The sequence below is a fragment of the Bactrocera neohumeralis genome, chromosome 4 (genome assembly GCF_024586455.1).
Source record: "Bactrocera neohumeralis isolate Rockhampton chromosome 4, APGP_CSIRO_Bneo_wtdbg2-racon-allhic-juicebox.fasta_v2, whole genome shotgun sequence".
Taxonomy (NCBI): Eukaryota; Metazoa; Arthropoda; class Insecta; order Diptera; family Tephritidae; genus Bactrocera; species Bactrocera neohumeralis.
In genome coordinates, this window is record NC_065921.1 from 78,492,927 (window position 1) to 78,513,716 (window position 20,790).

The window sequence follows — 20,790 nt, forward strand, 5'->3', positions numbered from 1 at the left end:
AGCTCAATATTTGCAACTAAGTATGCTTGCTATTTTCAATAGGACAATAACTAATAACACAACGAGTGTACGATTGAACTGGGAATACCATAACAACAAATAAGTAGCGGTAGATTAATATGCGCCGAGTCGCACATCGCTTCAAGTGAACTAAACGAGCGGAGCGCTCGTGCCGTCGATCTATAAAATTGAAAATATACACATGAAAGTTGTATTACCTAAGGGAATGGACAAACGCAACTCCAATAAGTAATAATGAATGCGAAGCAAACTGCGAAAATATTTACATATTTCTACACATTTACATATATGCATATATACAAACATACACCTACATACATATATACACATAAAGTGTAATGAGATCGCTATAAGACAGGAAGGTTTGTTTGTATGTTCATAAGTTCTTTTCGGTATACGGGTAACCGTTGGATATGCCAGTCAAATTCTAAATGGAAATTATTTCGTTATGATTGTAGGTATATGTATGTTTGTCACATATGTATTTGTTTGTGTATATATGTATGTCTTTTTATTGCCTTCAAATGAGGGTGGACAAATAGGCCAAGCCGCGTTGGCGCGCGCGATTTGGGTAGCGCAATAGTCGCTTGATGGGGTAGCTGACTTCTAAAGCGAATACGAAAATATATACATACATACATACATATGTATATATGTAAATGTAACTTTGTATGCATAAGTATCTATAATATATATATTTATATTTGTGTGTGTGCCTCCCATTTTTATTGCCTCAATTTAATATCAATCGCAGCAGTTCGGAAAATCCGTCATTTCTCAACGAACTGCTCGTGCTTTAGTGAAAATCGAGTCGATTGATTGCTCGGCTATAATCAAATGCGAAAGTTTATGATGAGCTTGTGGCTTCATTTTCATTTATTAGTTACCGTAATATTAACTGTTTTCCTTGCTTATCAGCTTTTCTTTCTTATCAGTTTGGGTTTAGTTTTATTTGTTATTAACTCTGAATAACGGTATTTTGTTTTCAGCAGAGTTGTCTGTATGGAATTATTTGCCACTTTCTGAAGGTTCTTTTTCATTTTAAGCAGAAATTAGCAGTTTTCATTATAACCCTTATCAAATGTAGTATTGATATAGCAGCTCTTCTCACTTTTCTGTTAACTTTCAGCTTAACTAGGAGGCGAGTGATTCTCCTTTGTCTTCATATTCTCTCCTTCTCCAATAACTCAGCATTGTAACACCACTCATTTCATTTCAAGCTTGTTAGAAATAAAATATTCGTTATTTCACGCAGAGTTCTTTCAACTATTTGAAGATATTAGAAGCTTTCTGCACCAACTTTTTCAAATCGCATAAAAGGAAAGTTGTTCTATCATCTTGTACCTTCGAGACTCCTTTTCCAAAACCTTCTTCATATCACATAAAAACTCTTCTTGTACCTTCGCGACTATTTTCGATCCCGTTTGAAATTGGTTTATTGTACATATGTACATAGTATAGCCCAGTAGAAAACTCCATTACATATGACCTCCACTTGGCTTGCTTTTTACGCCCAACGCTTGAGAACCAAGCTTTTAATTTTACTTTTCACTTCAGAGATTTTTCTATAAGTGCTCATAACCATCCGAAAGTCGTCGATCTCTCTATTCTGAGCTCTCGAATCTTTTCCCTGACCGAAGGCGCAAAGCAGAAGCAAATTTTACTCTTGAAAACTCTAACCCTGACTATTTTAAAGAGACTGAGACTACTTATATGAAGGTAATTGGTTCCTTGGCTCTGCTGCCAGTACAATTCCACAGTTCTTTAAACATTCGTTCTGAAAAATGTGAAAAGAATATCATAAATTTTAATTTCGGGATCCCGAAAATTTTCGAGGATTTATTATTTTTTTTTTTTAATTTTTAATTTTTAAATAGCACATAAGTGTTAAGCCCGATAGATACATACATATGTACCTAGTCATGGTTTTACTTGCTTTTTGAATTTTTTTTAATTTCGAATTTTCGGTATTTAATAATTTAATTTCATATGTTAACTTGTATGTACCTACGTTTGTAAATTTTCGGTATTTAATAATTTGAAGTATTCATTTCGAGATCCCGAAAATTTTTCGGGATTTAATAATTTGAAGTATTCATATATTAACTTGTCTGTAACTACGTTTGTATTTGAATTTGAATTTCGGGATCCCGAAATTTTTCGGGATTTAATTTACTATTATTTTATTTTTTATTTTTAGTATTCAAATGCTAACTTGTATGTAACTACGTGGTTACTTGTTTTTTGAATTTTATTTTCGGGATCCCGAAAATTTGCGGGTTTTTATTACTACTACGTCTCGAATTGTAATTACGTACCTTGAGGCTATTTCGAGTTTATGTACGTATGTATATTCATTTATCGGGTGCAGCTCTTTGCGTTCCAATGGCAATTTTTGTAAATACAAGACATAACGAAAGGAGCGTAAAGCCTTTGGAAATCTCTGGCGCACTTTCAGCACTCTACAGTGCAGTGAAAATCTACAATAATCGACCGTTAGGCGTCCAATTTTTCTCTTAGATACAAAGAGCCCTCCTCAAGCGCCGTTCAAATTGAATTGAACTGAATTGGATTGGATGGGATTAGATGGGATGGGATTGGATTGGATTGAATTGCGTTAGATTGAATTGGATTACATTGAATTGAATTGAATTAAGTTAAAATAAAATTAATTGAGTTCAATTTGATTATTTGAAACAATATCAAAATTAAAACGAACTAATTTTAGTGGCAACCCAGTTTTTCAGGCTTCAATTTCTACAGCTGTAAAAGTCTCTTCGTTTCTACGAGCGCCTAAATAAAGAGCTCTGAGTCAACAACTTTTTCTTTCCGAACTTGAAGTCTGCGCGCTTTACTACTTAATTCCGGTAAATCTTATCACAGGCCAGACCGTGCAGGTCAATGACTTATGTATATTTTTTCTGAATTTTTTTCTAATAGACCCAAAATTCATATTTCACTTTACTCACCGCTTAAACGTTAGACATTTCATGCTTTCATTCATATTTTGTACTTTTTTCCATCGAACAGGAAATTGCTTTAATACCGCTAGCGCGGTGGCAGGCGTCGTCTTTCACCTATATACCCACATACATACATTCGTATAAACATAAATATTCAAGTAGAGACAAGCAATGTAGCCGCTGATGAGTACATAGCTGTATGTATGTATGTACTTTGGCCAGCCCAACAGGCGAGCGTGACTGAAATAAGAATTTCCCATTAGTTTTGCTACAGCGTTACGACCGCTTCGGCAGGCTTTCATTGCCACCACCACCTACCGTTGCCAAAAAAAAAAAGAAAGAAAGAAGGCTAACAAAATAAAGCAAAATGAAATGCAAAGAAAATAATAAGAATATTAACGAAAAGGCAATAAAAAGCGGCGCACGTTCAGCTTGCTGTTCGGCACAGTACCGCGTCGTGGCGCGGCATTGCGCCTTCACTTAAACTCTGTTAGACTTGCGGTATTCTGTGCCATTTCCCTTCTTTTCACGACCAACAACAACAACTGGCTACAACAAAAAGCGATTGCCTTAAGAATTCAATCCAACATAAACCAAAACAATCCAATTCATTTTACCATATATTATTTTGTAACAGTTCGTTTCATTTCATTTCGCTCTCTTTGCGTACGTAAGAATTGTACAACAAAATGCTTAATCCACTTGTCTTCCATATTCGTTTTGTTTTTTTGGTATTTGTTCTTAATTTCTTCATTTGCTTACGATTGCAATTGTACTTTCTTCGTTCATATTTGTTGTATGTAGCGGTATATAGGGCACTATACTCAAGTCGGTCGGCGTGCGTGAGGATTTGCCGCAAAAATGGTTTGGTTCGAGATTTTGGCGTGAAAGCTTAAAGCTTTTTGCGAAAGCTCGCTGCAAGCGCTTGTAAGGAATTGTGAAAGTTTCGTTTTTGGGGTAAAAACTTGTTTAGTTCAATGATTTTTTATAGTTCAGTTATAGTTGAATGGTAATAAGGTACGAGTTAAGTACAAAGTTTTTAAACTCGAATTTGGAAAAAAATTTGATAAGCTTTTTAAGCTCAAGTTTGAAAAGTTTCGGTGGTTTCTTCTAAAATTTGAAGAAAATTGTAGTTCAAAAAAATATTTAATATAATATTATAATTAATAATAATAAATTAAAAATTTTAAATGAAAGTAAAAAAAAAAATTAAAAATATAATATTTTGAAGAAAAAAAAAATTTATCAAAATAAAACAAATTTCAGAAAATTGTAGTTTCAAAACAAATATTATACAAAAATACTCCAAATAACTAAAAAAAATTAATAATAGTTAAAGTAAATTTACATAAAATTCAAAAACATGAAATTTTGAAAAAAAAATTTAAGCAAAATTAAAAAACTCATTTTTGCAATTATTTTTTAGCTTTGAATTTTTCACTTTTTGAATTATTATAACTTTTTAATTATATTTATTTTCTTAATTTTATTAATTATTTAATTTCATAAATTTTTTTAATTATAATATTTTTTATTAATGTTTTTGTTTTAATTCTAATAATTTTTTTAATTAATTTTAATTTTTGCTTTAATTTTATTAATTATTTTTTAATTAATTATTAATTTTTTTAATAATAATTAAAATAAATTTACAAAAAATTAAAAAAAAAATCAAAAACATGAAATTTTGAAAAAAAAATTTAAGCGAAATTAAAAAACTCATTTTTGAAATTATTTTTTAGCTTTGAATTTTTCACTTTTTGAATTATTATAACTTTTTAATTATATTAATTTTTTTAATTTTATTAATTATTTAATTTCATAAATTTTTTTCATTATAATATTGTTTATTAATGTTTTTGTTTTAATTCTAATTATTTTTAATTAATTTTAATTTTTGTTTTTTTATTAATTATTTTTAATTAATTATTAATTTTTTTTCGTTATCAAAAACGTGAAATTTTGAAAAATATTTTAATCAAAATAATAAAAATTGGTTTTTGAAATTATTAATTTTCAGCTTTTGAATTTTTTTCGTTCTGAATGTTTGAAATTAAGAAATTTAATAATTAAATTTTTTTAATTATTACTCAATTTTCATTCTTATCTTTAATTTCATAATTTTTTTTGTTTTAATTTTAATAATTTTTTTATTTATTTCTTATTTTTCCAAATTTTATAATTTTTTTTAAATACTTATTAATTTTTCTTCGCTAAATTTTGAAAGAAAAAATTGTTTATTATATTTTCTTAATTTCAATAATTTTTCTTTAATTTTATTAATATTTTTTGTTTAATTTAGTAGTTTTTTAATTTTTTTTAATTAATTTTTTTTTGATTTTATTAATTTTTTTAATTTCATTAATTAATTTAATAATTAAAATTTTTTTATTATTATTTTTTTTAATTCATTAACTTTTTTAAATTTTCTTAATTATTGCTTATTATTTTTTTATACAAATATTTTTTTAATTTTATTAATTTTTTTTAAATTTCATTAATTTTTATAATTAAATATTGTAATTTTTTTTAATTCCATTTTTTTAATTTTATAAATTTTTTCAATTTATTAATTTTTTTAATCGTAAAATTTTCATCTAAAAATTTGACTGCTTACATCGCCCATTACGAGCACAGCATCTACACCAACACTAGTCGATTTTTGTTTATTTAATTATGAAATATTTTTAATTACAAAATTTTTACTATTCATCTGACTGGCAGCTAGCTGAAAAATTACAACAATTTATTGATTCAAAATTTTAATGTGATCATAAACCAGCCATTTGCCGTTGTAGTGGAGTGAATATGAATGAATGAATGCTATAAGTCAGAAAGCGCATAAAACTTGTGAGTGTGTGTGAGTGAAGTGAGGAGAAATGCAAAAAAGCCATAAATTAAGTTATCGAAAAATAAATGAAAATTTATCAGTTCAATTGTAAACACATACCAGCGAGTGCTGAGTTGTTGTTTCGGGTTTTTCGCTGCCACTTTTTTCCAACAAATTTTTCTTTTCAATTATTTTGTGTCTAAAATTGTTTAATAGCAAGTTCTTAAGCGAAGTAGTGGAAAAACAATGAAAATAAAACAACAAAAAAAAAAAGAAAAGCAAACAAAAAGGAAAGAAAATTTTGACTATGACGTTGTTGCCAACGCACAAACCGCATATAGTACACGGCTACTATATGCATATAAATATATATTTACATATACATACATACATATAACCGATTGTATAAGTGTTTACTTAGCTGTTGCGTTTTATTGTAGTTTAGGCACGGGAAATGCCTTAAAAATGCCGTTATTTCAGCATAAAATGACTTGCCTTGCCTTCAATGCTTAGCCTGCCGATTTGGGCGGCGAAAGTGGCTGCAGCGGCAATGGCATGACGCAGCGCCGTGTGACTTTGGAATGCTTATCATACAAAGCGTGTTGTTTTTGTTGGGCGCTGAGTGATCTTTGTGGTTTTTAGCATGTTTTTAGTATGAGAATTTAGTATTACATTTTTCATTTATTTATGTTTTTATTTTGTTTTTTTTTTTTTTTTCATTACTTTACTCTGTATTTGGTTTAAGCGCTTTTTCTTCCGTCTGTCGACGCGAACTTGTCTCTCAGTTTTTGAGTTATTGATCTGAAATTTTGCACACGTTCTTTTCTCCACAAAGAGCTGCTAATTTGTCGGAATCGTCGTGATCGAACCACTATAGCATATAGCTGCCATACAAACTAACCGATCGAAAGCAGGTCCTTGTATGGAAAACATTTTATTTGATAAGATATCTTCACCAAATTTGACATAGATTATTACCAAAGTCGGCGCAACCAATCTTCAAACAAAATTTGCGGATCGAACGACTATAACATATAGCTGCCATACAAACTAACTGATCGAAAAGCAAGTCCTTGTATGGAAAACTTTTTGATTTGTCGAGATATCTTCACGAAATTTGACACAGATTATTGCCCAATGCAACGCTACCAAACTCCAAATGAGTTTTTCCGATCGGACTACTATAGCATATAGCTGCCATATAAACTCACCGCGCAAAATCAAGTCCTTGTATGAAAAACTTTTTTTTTTGACAATATATCCTCACGAAATTTGTTATATAATATTTTCCAAGGCAACTCTACCAAACTTCAAACAAATTTTTCAGATCGGATCACTATAGCATATAGCTGCCATACAAACTGAACGCTCAAAATGAAGTTCTGCTATGAACACTCCATTTCCTTTGCCAAAATACCTTCAAGCGCGGCAGAAGTTAACGTTTTTACTTCTTTTATATATTTTTGTATCCTTCCTTCAACTTTTTTTCGTTCAATATTCGGCCATATCTGCCGTTAGTTCACTGCCAATTTGACCTTAGCTGCCACTCATTCACTGCTGCATGATTGCATGATTGCTGCCTGCATTTCTTGATATACTTTACTTTAGAAAGCAAAGTAAGTGGAAGGAAAATTAAAAGTAAAAACGAAGCATACAAATAAATAATTCTGCTAAGACTTCGTGATTGTGAATTTTTCATTATTTACATGCATTTTTTATACTATATAACAATTACAAATTATTATTTTCGCCTCAACTTTTCAATGCACTCATTTGCCCGTAGGCGGTGTGTGAGGCGGCAGGGCGGTTGGTTGCGCTCGAAAATTGCCACTTTTTCAATTATTTGCGCTGCCATTGTTATGCTTGGTAATCAATAAAGCTGCACAGACAACCCCCTCCCCCACCATGCACGCCTATAACTTCACACAAACTACCGTTATGCATGCAGCCGCCTGCCATTCAATGATTCGTACGATTTCGCCCCCATTTTCATTAAGTCCTTTTTCATTGGTTTTCCAATTTGCGCATTGCCGCCTCTAGAACTCAATATTTTCTCAGTACCCTCGTCTTTTTTTTTTCGGGGCTTGCTTGCCAATCTCTATGCATATTGCTCGCGTTCATATGAATTCTTAATAATTTCGCGCGTCTTTGCTTTGCTTGAGTGATTTTTTTCGAATATTTTTTTTTTATTATTTTCCGCTTTCATCTGCTTCGTGACGAATTAGGCCATAGCTACTTTTGTATTTTTAACAATGCCGGATTTGCGCCGTTTCACACATCCACAGCCACACGTTTGCTATTTGCCTTCGTGCCTTGCTCGCTGCCGTTTAGCGTATCCTTATCAAATATGCCTATTTCTTTTTGATATGCGAAGACGTGTATGTATGTCGTCGCCGCCCACTGTTTGTTATTCATACATTCATTCATTCATTCGTTCGATCGTTTAACTATTCAGCCGTGTTCGCTGGCGCTGCATTCATTCATGCTCGACAAGTGTCGTAGAGGCTTTGGCATCTTAATTTGAATTTGAATCCTCGAACAGCATTCGAATTACCAATTGTTGCTCGCATTTCCATCCAAATTTCAGCGCCTCCCAAGCGCTATTGTGTGGCGTGGTAAGTTGCTTAGTGTGGCATGGCATAATTTTAAGAAGTGCAGAGTCGTTCTTCCAGATTTTTGTGTAGAAATGCAGCCTGAGATTTTGCAAGGATTTTGTAAGGACAGCATCGTTAAGCACCTCATTCTAAGTTATCCATAATCGGGATTTCTCAAATGTCGTGGTATCTTGTGAACTAAATCTGCATCTAAATTTTTACGATCCTTTCTTTTTTCAGTTAATTCCACTTTACCTCTATAGGTTCTTTATAATGTCAGATAGAGGTTCAGTTCGATACGAGCCGAAGTTGGTTTCATTCAGCACGTCAACGTTTTTTGTGAAGTTTAGTAGAGACTTAATATCTAATTCTGATACTTCACCCAGTCTCTTGAACTCCGAAGCTCCTAGATTTCTAAGCTCAGATGGAGGTTCAGTTCAATACCAGATGAAATTTATTTCCTGCTGGACGTCAACGTTTTTTGTGAAATTTAATAGAGACTTAATATCTAATTCCGATACTTCACCCAGTCTCTTGAACTCCGAAGCTCTTAGAACAACCTTGAACTCCGAACACCCTTGAACTCCGAAGCTCCTAGATTATATATCTTAAGTCGAGTTCTAAATAAAGCCGTACAGAAGTAGAGGCGGTGTTCTAGCTTCTATCTTCTGCCTACTTCCATGTAGTATTTACATGTGTCAACGTTAATAATGTTCACAGGGCTCACATATGATGCCGGGAAGTTATGCCTTTTGACTAGGCCAACAACTGTCTTGGAGTCATTTCCAGATCGTGTGAATATAATGCACTTATGTCTTTCTTTTACCTTGTACATCATCTTGCCTATCCTGCATAACTTTAAGGCAGTCTATCTCGCCCTGATCCGACTGTCAGCCCCACACCTCGATAATCGAAGAAAACTGCTCTGACTTTGTTTTTTTCGGCTACGGTTGCCACGATATTCGGCCGTTTGATCCTATGTTACCGAGTCGTATGCGTAGATCCTAGACTCATCGCCAGTAATAATACATTTCATGACATCCTGATAGCCTTAAAGCATTCATTGTTTCACAGAAAAAATTGCCTGATTCTGGATCCAATTGTGTTTTCACTTTTCTAAGGCCAGATTATTTTTCAAAATGGTTTTCACCTTTCCTTCCGATATTCCAATGATGCCAGTAAGATCTCTATTCTTTATTTTGTTGATGGCCGTCCTGGACGTGGTTCGTCGTCAAAGCGTTCTCGACCCACTTCCGTTTAGAGTTAGTTTGCCAGCATTACAGTTTTCCCATGTTTTTATTCTAGTTGACTGTAAAATTATATACCAAATACTTCACTCTTCTGAAAACGTGTTTTTAACTTTAGAATCCAAATCCAAAATCCTTAGATCTGACTCGAAAATTTGGAAATATTAATAAATTTTGATACTAGGATTTGTTTCGCCTTTGAACTAAATGATCACATAACCTTTAGAGATTGTATGTCATCGAGATAGTTATCTCACGAATTGAAAGAACTTTTCAGTATGTATTCTCTATTTTTTCTACCATATTTTCTCTCTCTCTTTTCTTAATTCCATCATACTTGTATTGGTTCGGTAATGATCTCAAGAAAAACGATCATAAGTGATCTTACACTATTATTGAGTGATCAAGGAAGAGTGAGTTGTGTTTTTAGTATTGTAGAATAGTGTTAACTATTTAGTTCATTTTTTAGTTTCTCAGTCAGTCGAAATAAAGTTTCGAAGTGATTTTAGCGATCATTTGGAACCGACTTTATATGCGAAATTTTTGTTTTTTTTGATTATGAAATCATCGATAGGATGTAAAGAAAGTAATAATAAATACAGACATGCTCTGATATGTTTATAAAAGGTTTTCCTTTTATTCACCTTTAGATGAGTTGAACATCGTTTAGCAAACGTTCTTAAGAAAACTGATCTTCAGTGAACCTGAACGAAATAGATCTTGCTTTTGAAGCAAAGAAGTCATCATATATTATTGATATATATTGATATATGATATGCAATTGATTGAAATTATTGAAGAAAGAAATTGAAAACATACATACATATATTAATGTATGCGTTGTATGCGATCTCCATGGACGATCTTCAGTGATCATATATCATATATGATCGTACCAGATTTTTAAGATGGAGTTTTGAGATTTTTTCAATTAAAAATGTATAAAGATTGATCATTGGAAGCTTTGAAGTTATTATATTGATATATTGTAAATAAAATTGTTTGAAAACATAAGATAATGCTGTCCTCGATCTATACAAGTATAAACGATCCTCAATGATCATACGAGTATATGGTTTTTACAAGTAGTTTTCAGTTTTTTTTAAACCAGTAGTTGAAAAAAAATAAATAAATAAAATCGGAGTGCTGTTTTCGAACACTATAGATGATCTTCGGCGATCATATGTGATCGTGCTAGGTTTTCGAGATGAAGTTTTGAGATTTTTTCAATTAAAAATGGTAAAAGCTCGGGCATTAGAAGCATAGCTGTCATTATATGGACATACCTATTATTAAATTTTTGAAAATAAATTTGATCGAAAAAATATGAGAATGCTGTTCTCGATCGCTATAGACTATTTTCACTTATAGTTTTTTACAAGAAATTTAAATTTTTTTTTAAATATAAATTAGATAAATTAAAAAAATATGTCCTCTAGTTATCTGAAGGCTGTCTTTACTGATTTTTCAGATTTTTTTAAATTTAGTAATTGGAAAAAATAAAGTTGGGCGTGCTGTCTTCGATCGCTATAAACGATCATTAGTGACCAAATATAAACGGAAACTAGCTTTTTCGTTGAAAAATTCTGATTTTTTGGATTTAGTAATTGGGCAAAACAAAAATTAAGAATTAAAATAGCTTTCCTTGTGGCTGATAAGCTATAAAAATGTAAGCCTTGTCTTTTTTTTTGCATTTCCATTGCTCCATTTATCCATTTGACACTCCATGGTTAGCTGGCGCGCTCGTAAAAAACGAAATATTCTCTATTTATACGCAAATTCAATGCCAGCAGAGTTCGCAAAGCATACAATTAGACACCGGAATATACATACAGACATGCTAACACACATATACATGTATAAATAATATTTAAGTGTCACATGTCCATGGACAATTTCTGCGAAACTCAGCAGAAACGAGTTGGCTGACTAAGTGCTGACAACACATGGCCGCAAAACCGTGTGGCAACAGTCTTAAAATATATATGTATGTATTTATATACAAGCTTATATAACAGTAGATGGTTAGCATTAGAAGATACGTGGCTAAAATTTTAATGTCAGAAAAATGAAGCAGCTAAAAAAAGCGATGTCTTCGATATTAGAACTTTTCTGCTTCAGCGCACCGCTGGGAGAGTAGTGATTGCGTCGGCGGGGAGCTGGCACGGCGAGTTGACGGTGTAACAGAAATTATGACATGAAACAACATACACAAATATGTGTGTGCATAACTTTACATTGTACGTACGTCCGTCCGGTGGATGAGTTCAGTTCAGCACAGCTGACAGCTGGGATTGCCTTTGGTTGGCTGGCGGCTGACTGGTTCGCTGATGGGTTCAATGAGTTGGTGGCGTTTGTGCATTTGTCAGGTTCAAGAAATCAGGCTAAATATATAGTGAAATATATAGCCATACATATACACACACATATGTACATATATTTCTGTTTATGTATGTATGTATGTGTGTGTATAAAATATTTGTGTAGGACAGGCACATGTGAGCATGATGGATTTCGGTGATTTTTTTTTCATTTGTGCACATACATACGAACACATATGAGCAGCGTGCGTGCACACGTGTATAATTGTGTTTATATACATACATAAATATCTACATATGTAGTCACTGTCATACAAATGAATGTAAATATGTCGCATTACTCAGCTTTGAGAATGTTTCTCCGGCATTGCGCGCCTTTCTACTGCCGCCATACAATATATACATGCGCACATACATAAGCATAAACACATACATTTGTATATAAGCTTGTGTGTTTGCCTGTGCGCCTGAAAGTTGGCCGTGGCCGCGTGTGTGATGGATGCCTTTAATGCGTAATAAGAAGCGTTGAAAAACGTGTTGAACATTGAAAGCGTTTTGTTGTTGGTAATTGAGAGAATATATTTTTTTAAATTTTTTTTTGTACTATATGGGAAACAAGCATGCGAGTCGCGGCAAAGTAAAATTAAAATAAAATTGAAAAAGTAAATGCATGAGAAAAAATAAATAAAACGCGAGCGAAAATAAAAGTGTGGCAAAATAAAATTAAGTAAACAAAAAATGTTGCTGCGTATCTTATTAAATAAATCACTTAACATAAAAAACAAACAATTATGTAAAAAGCACTGGGAATATTAAAAGGAAATTATATAAAAATTATAGTAAAAATTTACAAAAAATAAATAAATAAAATAACTACAATAATAATAATAAAAATAATATAAAAAATAATAATATAATATAAAAAATAATAATAAGATAATAAAAACAATATAAAAAATAATAATAACATAATAAAAAAATAACATATAAAAAGTTTTCCACACAAAAACTTGATTTTGATCAGCAGTTTGTATGGCAGCTATACGCTATAGTGGTCGGATCCGAGAATTTTTTTCATATATTATAGTGTTGACTTGGATAATATTATGTGCTGAATTTCGTGAAGTTACCTCTGCAAATAAAAAAGTTTTCCATACAAAGACTTCGTTTTGATTGTTCAGTTTGTATGGCGGCTATAAGCTATAGTAGTTCGATCTGTACAATTTCTTCGGAGATTTTACTATTTCCATAGGTAATAATCCATGCCAAGTTTCGTGAAGATAACTTGTCAAATACAAAAGTTTTCCATACAAGGACTAGATTTTGACCGATAAGTTTGTATGACAGCTATATGCTATATTATTCCTATCTGAACAATTTCTTCTGAGATTATAGTGTTGCCGCATATAGTAATCCATGCCAAATTTTGTGTAGATATCTCGTCAAATAAAAAAGTTTTTAACAAGGACTTGATTTAGCTCGTTCGACCTGAACCATTTCTTCCGAGATTTTTCCGTTGCATAAGATAATATTAAAAACAACTATGAACGCGGGACAGAGATAGGTGGGCGACATTGTTAAAATAGTAAAATGAAAATTTGTCAACATTCTTCATCGTCCCTTTCACCAGTAGAAGATCCCTGACGGGCTTAAGGACTCTAACCCTAAGCGGCAGGGTAATATCACTGTCGAATTAAGTGAAATACGTCTGAGTCCGACAGTAGCGTTCGAGGTTGTTATGTGACTTACTCCGCTCCACAATGTGATCGATCAAATTTGATTTGGAAAACAAACTATGCTGGATATGTGTACATGGCAGAGGGCTTTGCCAGGGGAGAAGTGATATAGGCCACTCTCCAAACGCTCTCCATCTTTGCTGTGGGTACATACTATGCCACATTTACAAGATAAATATTCCGGAAGGTGAAAAAGGTAGAGAGAGACAAGCATGGGAGCAAATTTTTGGGTAGCGCCAAGTTAAACTGAACTTGAATTTATTAGGGTGTAAGGCCTAATGATGCTTTGTAGAAAGGGAGGAGCGTACAATAGGTCATAGGTCGCAGTGCATACCTCAATAACTTTCTGTTATATTATATTTTATACTATGAATGAGATAAAAAATTATGATAAATAAAAAATAAAAATTAATAAAAAAAGAAAACGGAAATAAATAAATAATAAAATAATTAAAATCACAAAAAATTAAATAAAAAGTAACAAAAAAACAAATATAATAATAAAATAAAATAACAAAAATTGAAATAAAAATAAATTAAAAATTAACAAAAATAGAAAAGAAATACAAAATAAAAAAGGAAAATGAAAACAATAAATAATAAATAAAAAAAAAATTAAGTTAAGTGAAAAAATAAAAATTTATAAAATAAAATAACAAGAAATCATCAAAATAAATTTAAAAAAAAAGAAAATTAAGTAAAAATTGAAAAGTAGATAAAATCAAAATAAATTAAAGTAAAAAATATATATATAATAAAAATCTATAAATAATTTAAAAAAATAAAAAAAACATGAATAAATATTAAAAATGAACAAAAAAATAAAATACTAAATAAAATTAAGAAATAAATAAATAAAGAAGCTAAAATAAAAACATTACAAAAATAAAAAATAATAAATTAAAATAACAAGACATGACCAACAAAAAAAAAATTAAAAGAAACTAAAAATAAAAAAAAATACAAAATAATATTTTATGTTTATTATATAATTACCAAAAAAACTAAAATAAAAAAATAATAAAAATTAAATAATAAAGCAAATAAAAAATGTATAATACAAAAAATAAAAAAATAAAATTTTACAAAATAAAAAAAATAATAAATAAAAGCAAAAAAAAAAAGATAAATAATAAAATAACATAAAAAATAAAGAAAATTAAGTAAAATAAAAAAAATAGATGAAATAAAAATATATTAAGTAATGTAAAAAAATATATAAAAAAAAATCTATAAATAATTTAAAAAAATAAAAAAAAACATGAATAACTATTAAAAATGAACAAAAAAATAAAAAACTAAATAAAATAAATATATAATAAAAAATAAATAAATAAAGAAACTAAAAATAAAAAAAAAATAAATTAAGTAAAAATAAAAAAATACAAAAAAAAATATAATTTATATTATTGTATTTATAATTAAAAAATAAAAATAAAAAAAATAAATAAAGAAATAAAAATAAAACAAAAATTAAATAATATAGCAAATAAAAAAATAAACAAAAAAATAAAAAATAAGTAAAATTTTACAAAATAAAAAAAAAAAAAATGAAATAAAAAATAAAGAAAACAAAAAATAAAAAAAATAAAAAAAAAAATAAAAAAAAAAAAAATAAAATAAATTAAAAAAAAAAAAAATAAAAATAAAAAATAAAAAAATAAAATAAATAAAAAATAAAAAATAAAATAAAAAAAAAATAAAAAATAAAAAAAAAAAAAAAAAATAAAAAAAAAAATAAAGAAAATAGAAAAAAATAAAAAATAAAGAAAATAAAGAAAATAAATAAAAATAAATAGTTAAATTTAATAAAAAAAATTAAATAAGTATAAAAATAAAATAAAATTAATAAAAATTAAAAAATAAATAAAAAAAATTTTAAACTTAAAATAAAAATTAAAAAAAAATCGAAAAAAAAAAATAATTAAATAAAGATTAAAAAAATAATAATCAATAGTAAATAAAGTCAAAAATTTAAAATAAATTAATTATTACATAAAAGTTCTTATATATTTTAATGAAATTAACAATCAGTTAAAAAACTAAAGAAAGTAATATCATCCAATAGTATGCAATTTTTTTCTGTATAAAATAAAAGAAAAATTAATTGTCAACCAAAAAAATATTTTACGCTTCATTAAAATTGTTCAAAAAAAATTATATTAAATTTCATAATTGGAAAACCACAATTGAAATGCAAGTCAGCTTGCGTGTCAAGCATATTGCCAGAGAAATGGCTCATCAGCATTTGCGAAAATAACAATATATTTTATTCTACATATTATTCGCTGTATACATAAATATGTATGTATATATGTATATGTATGTACATATGTATGTACGTATGTATGTATATGTAGTTAACATTATATAAATCCATAAACACTTATATTTAGTTATTTATATGCGTGTTTTTCTGCTTGCCTACTCTTCCGTGTAATTAATTTAATTGTGAATTTATTTATGTGCGTGCATACAAACATATGTACGTATGTATGTGTGTGCTTATTATTTTTAACCTTAAAGTAAGCAGACCACCAGCAAATTTCAGCATTTATGCTACAAGCTGCTCTCGCGCTCTCACACACCAAATCCAATTTGCACTAAACCGGCTGTCGCATCCCACTCGGACGACGGTGCATACATATGTACATACAATTCGTGTAATCATTGCCGCACGTAATGGCACTGAAAAACAAATTAAACAAAAGCCAAGACAAATTAGAGCAGAATAAATAATATATACAAGGGAAATTACACAGCCATACTGTATGTATGTGTGTGTGTGTGTAAAGAAAATTATGTAAAAAGTGTTAGCACATTTATTATGCTTGTACTCTTATATAGTATGTGTATGTGTGTGTGTTAGCCACACTTTTTCCAGTGCAAAATAAACAAAAAATCGCATGATATATTTGCAAGTGCGTATGTGTGTGTGGCACGAACGCAAATGACGAAACTTTGTGCTGCTGAAGTTACTACTGACTTACATACAATACACACATAAAACACACACACACACACCCATACATCTACTATGCTCGCCAGCTCGCTGGCAAAGGTCAAAAGGCGCGCTCACAGCCTTAATTGCTGCCATATACTTATATGTACCTATACATATATATTTTTATATATACATATGTGCTTGTGTGCTCGGTGTCGCTCGGTTAAAGCCTGTCAAAGTTTGGTAGCGAACTTTTTACTCTCGTTTGGATAATCATTATTCCGAAATGTCAACAAAGTTTAGCCCGTGTGTCGTAGGTGGTGTAGTTGAGAGTGCAAAGTTTGCCTCGTAACACGGAAATACGTGTGCGGCAAGCGGAAATATAAATTTGTTTTTCTTCCTTATTTCATTATTATTTCATATACTTCATGTTTTTATTATTAATTTTCTTTTGTTTTTATTTTTCTTCGGTGTAATTGACGAAAATATGGTTGCAAGTTATGTTGGTGATGACTAAAACGTGCCACTAATATGTTTATATGTGGCAATAACGGTGATATTTCTGGAGTCAACATGAAAAACAATTACCTTTTGGTGCATATTTTTGTAAGTTCATTGTGTTTTCGACGAAACGACGTGGAATTCTTGCTTCAGTCATAAAGATTCTTGGCTTTACGGTCCACTCTTCAAACAAATAGTCGAAGTTCTATCGAGAAATGTTATGAGAACAGTGTTCTGATATACCAAAATTTTCAATTATGTTCGTAATCCATATTTTGGAGACTATGTTAAGGTATAAATCTTAACTTTCTATCAGGATATTTGTCTTCTGTGCGCTCTAAGCTTGCCTTAAGTATTCCCAGACTGCTGTTATGAAATAAGAACAGTCCTCTGGTACGCCAAATTTTCGAATATGTTCCTAACCTAACTTTTGCAGACTATGTTAAGGTATAATCTTAACTATCTTACACGATACATGTCTTGTTCTCGCTTTAAGCTTGACTTAAGTATTCCCAGACTTCTGTTTGAAAAATTTACTTGTCACATTTGCTTCGAAGCTTGTTGCCATACATGTTTGCATATAACTTGGAAACAACGCCAACGAACAACTTCATCTCATCTAGTAATTGTCCTCAACATGTATAGAACTGTTTCCAATTTAACAAAAAATGTTAGCTCATCTACCGCCATAAAGAATGTCAGCTTACGAGCGGAACAACAAATCATCAAAAACAGCGGCAAAGTTAAAAATAAACAATATGGGTAAAATTATTATGAACCACATTTCTCCTTTAGTATAAAAGTTCTTAAAAATTATATACATGTTATCATATAACTTGGAAACAACGCCACCGAACAACTTCATCTCATCTAGTAATTGTCCTCAACATGAATAGAACTATTTCCAATTTAGCAAAAAATGTTAGCTGATCTACCACCATAAAGAATGTCAGCTTACGAGCGGAATAACAAATCACTGAATTACTTTTCTAAAACATCGGCAAAGTTATTTTAAAATAATAAATAAACAATATGGTTAAAATTATTATGAACCACATGTGTTCTTAAATTTAGAGGTTCTTAAAAATTATATACATGTTATCATATAACTTGGAAACAACGCCAACGAACAACTTCATCTCATCTAGTAATTGTCCCCAACATGTATAGAACTGTTTCCAATTTAACAAAAAATGTTAACTGATCTAACGGCATAAAGAATGCCAGCTTACGAAAGAATCACCCAATCACTCTTCTGAAACAGCTCCAAGGTTATTTAAAAATAAAAAAATAAATTAACAATATGGCTAAAATTATTATGATCCACATTGTTCTCAAATTTAGAGGTTTTTAGAAATTATACTTAGAAACTGGAACGGAAGAGCTGAAGAGGTGCTCTATAGTATAGTTTTTCCTTATAAAAAGTTCTGCAATTTTCTGTCTAGAAAAACATTTTACTAATGAGACCTTTTTGGTAAGTACAATCAGGAATTTAAAAAATACAAATATATATGCAATCTTTCTTGAATTAACAAGAGATATTTCGAAGACTTTAGCGTAGCTATATGAAACAGGTCTTTACTTGCGATAATTTTAGAGCCTGTGGATAAAACAATTTGGCCAGTTTTTACCTATAATTGAGTCATGGATCTAATATGAACTATCCACTCAATCTAAGAACAATAGATCAGTCTGTCACCCAAGGTTTTCAAACGTATCTGAAGACAGCGGTTTATTTTTAAGCCCTTTGGTTTACCAATTCTTGGCACTTTTCTTGTGTACTGACCCTAAAATATTTTTTTTAATCTTCTTCTGTTTTCTTCTTTTAATTGGTAAGGTTTTTTACGTGGCGGGTCCCAAACCCAGCGCACAACCTTGGGGAGGGATGTTTCGGCTTCTCACTTTATCTTGCCTTCAAATGGATGTTTTTTGACTATCCGGAGGACACTTGGTATAAGACCGGCAGTCGTGATCTACTTGAGCCAAATGTAAAAGAATCGTTTCTGGCCACTCCCAAGTGAATGGCGCTCGGAAAGCTTCCCTCCTTCTACACATGGCTCATTTTTATTTAGAAATCCTCCAATAATTAAAATAATTAAGTAGATAACTAAATTTTACCTGAAATGTCACTGAATCCATACAAAACACTCCTCATTTGTTTAATAACCTTCCGATTGCTATCATAACGAGCTGCCAACTTCAAGCACCTATCCGCTTCATTTGTTTGCCAATGTGAACTTTTCTCTTCATTTTGCTCAAATTTTAACTTTGTTTAATATTTTCTTTATTGATTTGCCGTCGTCTCACCGCTGAAAGCAAGCAGTTCGCAATCGCTCAACATTTTCTACTCGCATCTCCTCTGCTTCATCTTTCGACGCGATATTATTTTCTTAGCACTTCACTTTTCTTTGCTGCACTTTGTTTTGAAGAGCTTTACGGAAAATACTTGCAGTGGAAATGAGGCTTTTGACCGATTTTCTTTAAACTGCTGCTGCCGCTTTCCAAGTGGGAACGGTACGCGGGTGAGCTGCAATGTTTGTTGGTGAAAATTAAGTCGTGAAGTGCAGCAGTTGTTCTCATAAATTAATTTTTCGCTGAAATTAAATTTTTTGGTTGACTTTTGAGGTTGGTCTGTTAATTGTTTGTTCCTTTCGCTATTTTTTAAATAGACTTCTTATTTTAAGCTTTGATTCACTTATTTTGAAAATTAATCGATCGATTATCGATAAAAAGAACAATTTATTTATGTTAAATATTCATAAAATTATAATAACAACATAACAATGCCAAAAATTATCGATAAAAATATTAATCAATTATTTTCTTAACAAATATATGAGTAAAAATCGATTTCCGTTGTAGATACTTATAGCACGTCAAGCATTATCGATGAAATAAATTAATTTTTTTGCTTTCATACACAACTGTTAGTCAAAAAAAATTAACTAATTAATCAATTATCGATAAAAAATTTATTTATATTATCATTTATTAAATGTATCAAACTAATAACCCATTAAGTTTAAATTTACCGATAAAAAAATAATAATCGATAACTTAACTATCGATAAAAATAATAATCGATACTTTTTCTATCTACTTCTAATGCAGATACCCAGAACAAAAATTATTATTTTAAGTTTTACAATGCTAATCAACAATTTATTATCGATAGCAATAATTTAAGTGTAATCGATTAAATACCAATATATTGCATACATGAAATTTTTCAAAAATGTTACATCTAGCAATACTATTCCTTTTTAAAAGTATTATCAAATAGTATAAGCATGAGTATTTAAAAAAAATCATTCAAAATATTACCGATATAAGTGCATTAAATTTGATCGATTACAACTAAATCCCAATTTAAGAAATTTTCCATTTGTCGACAATTTTTTTAAAGAGAATCATGATAAATTGCCAACAATATTGTCAACAGCAAATCAATGAGGCTAAAAATGCCTTAAATGCAATCGATAAAAATCCGATAAACAGCTTATATGAAATTTAAAAAATGCTTTTAGGAGAACTCAGTTATTACAATAAATAGTATTTAAAATACTTAAGCATAAAATAAAAGTGTGTTAAATGCGATCGATAAAAATCCGATAAATTTTATGAATTACAAAA

The 20,790-nt window shown here is 30.1% G+C and overlaps 1 protein-coding gene and 2 long non-coding RNA genes across 14 annotated transcripts in view; all 3 read left to right on the top strand.

The window, feature by feature from the left end:
• LOC126755508 (heterogeneous nuclear ribonucleoprotein L) overlaps window positions 1–20,790 on the top strand; it is a 309,695-nt gene that overhangs the window by 36,073 nt on the left and 252,832 nt on the right. The gene's annotated exons all lie outside the window — the stretch shown is intronic.
• LOC126755522 (uncharacterized) lies at window positions 5,548–14,672 on the top strand. Its single transcript, XR_007666497.1, has 2 exons — window positions 5,548–8,671; window positions 8,754–14,672. It is a non-coding gene; the product is annotated as an uncharacterized LOC126755522 (long non-coding RNA).
• LOC126755520 (uncharacterized) lies at window positions 15,617–18,166 on the top strand. Its single transcript, XR_007666495.1, has 2 exons — window positions 15,617–17,449; window positions 17,605–18,166. It is a non-coding gene; the product is annotated as an uncharacterized LOC126755520 (long non-coding RNA).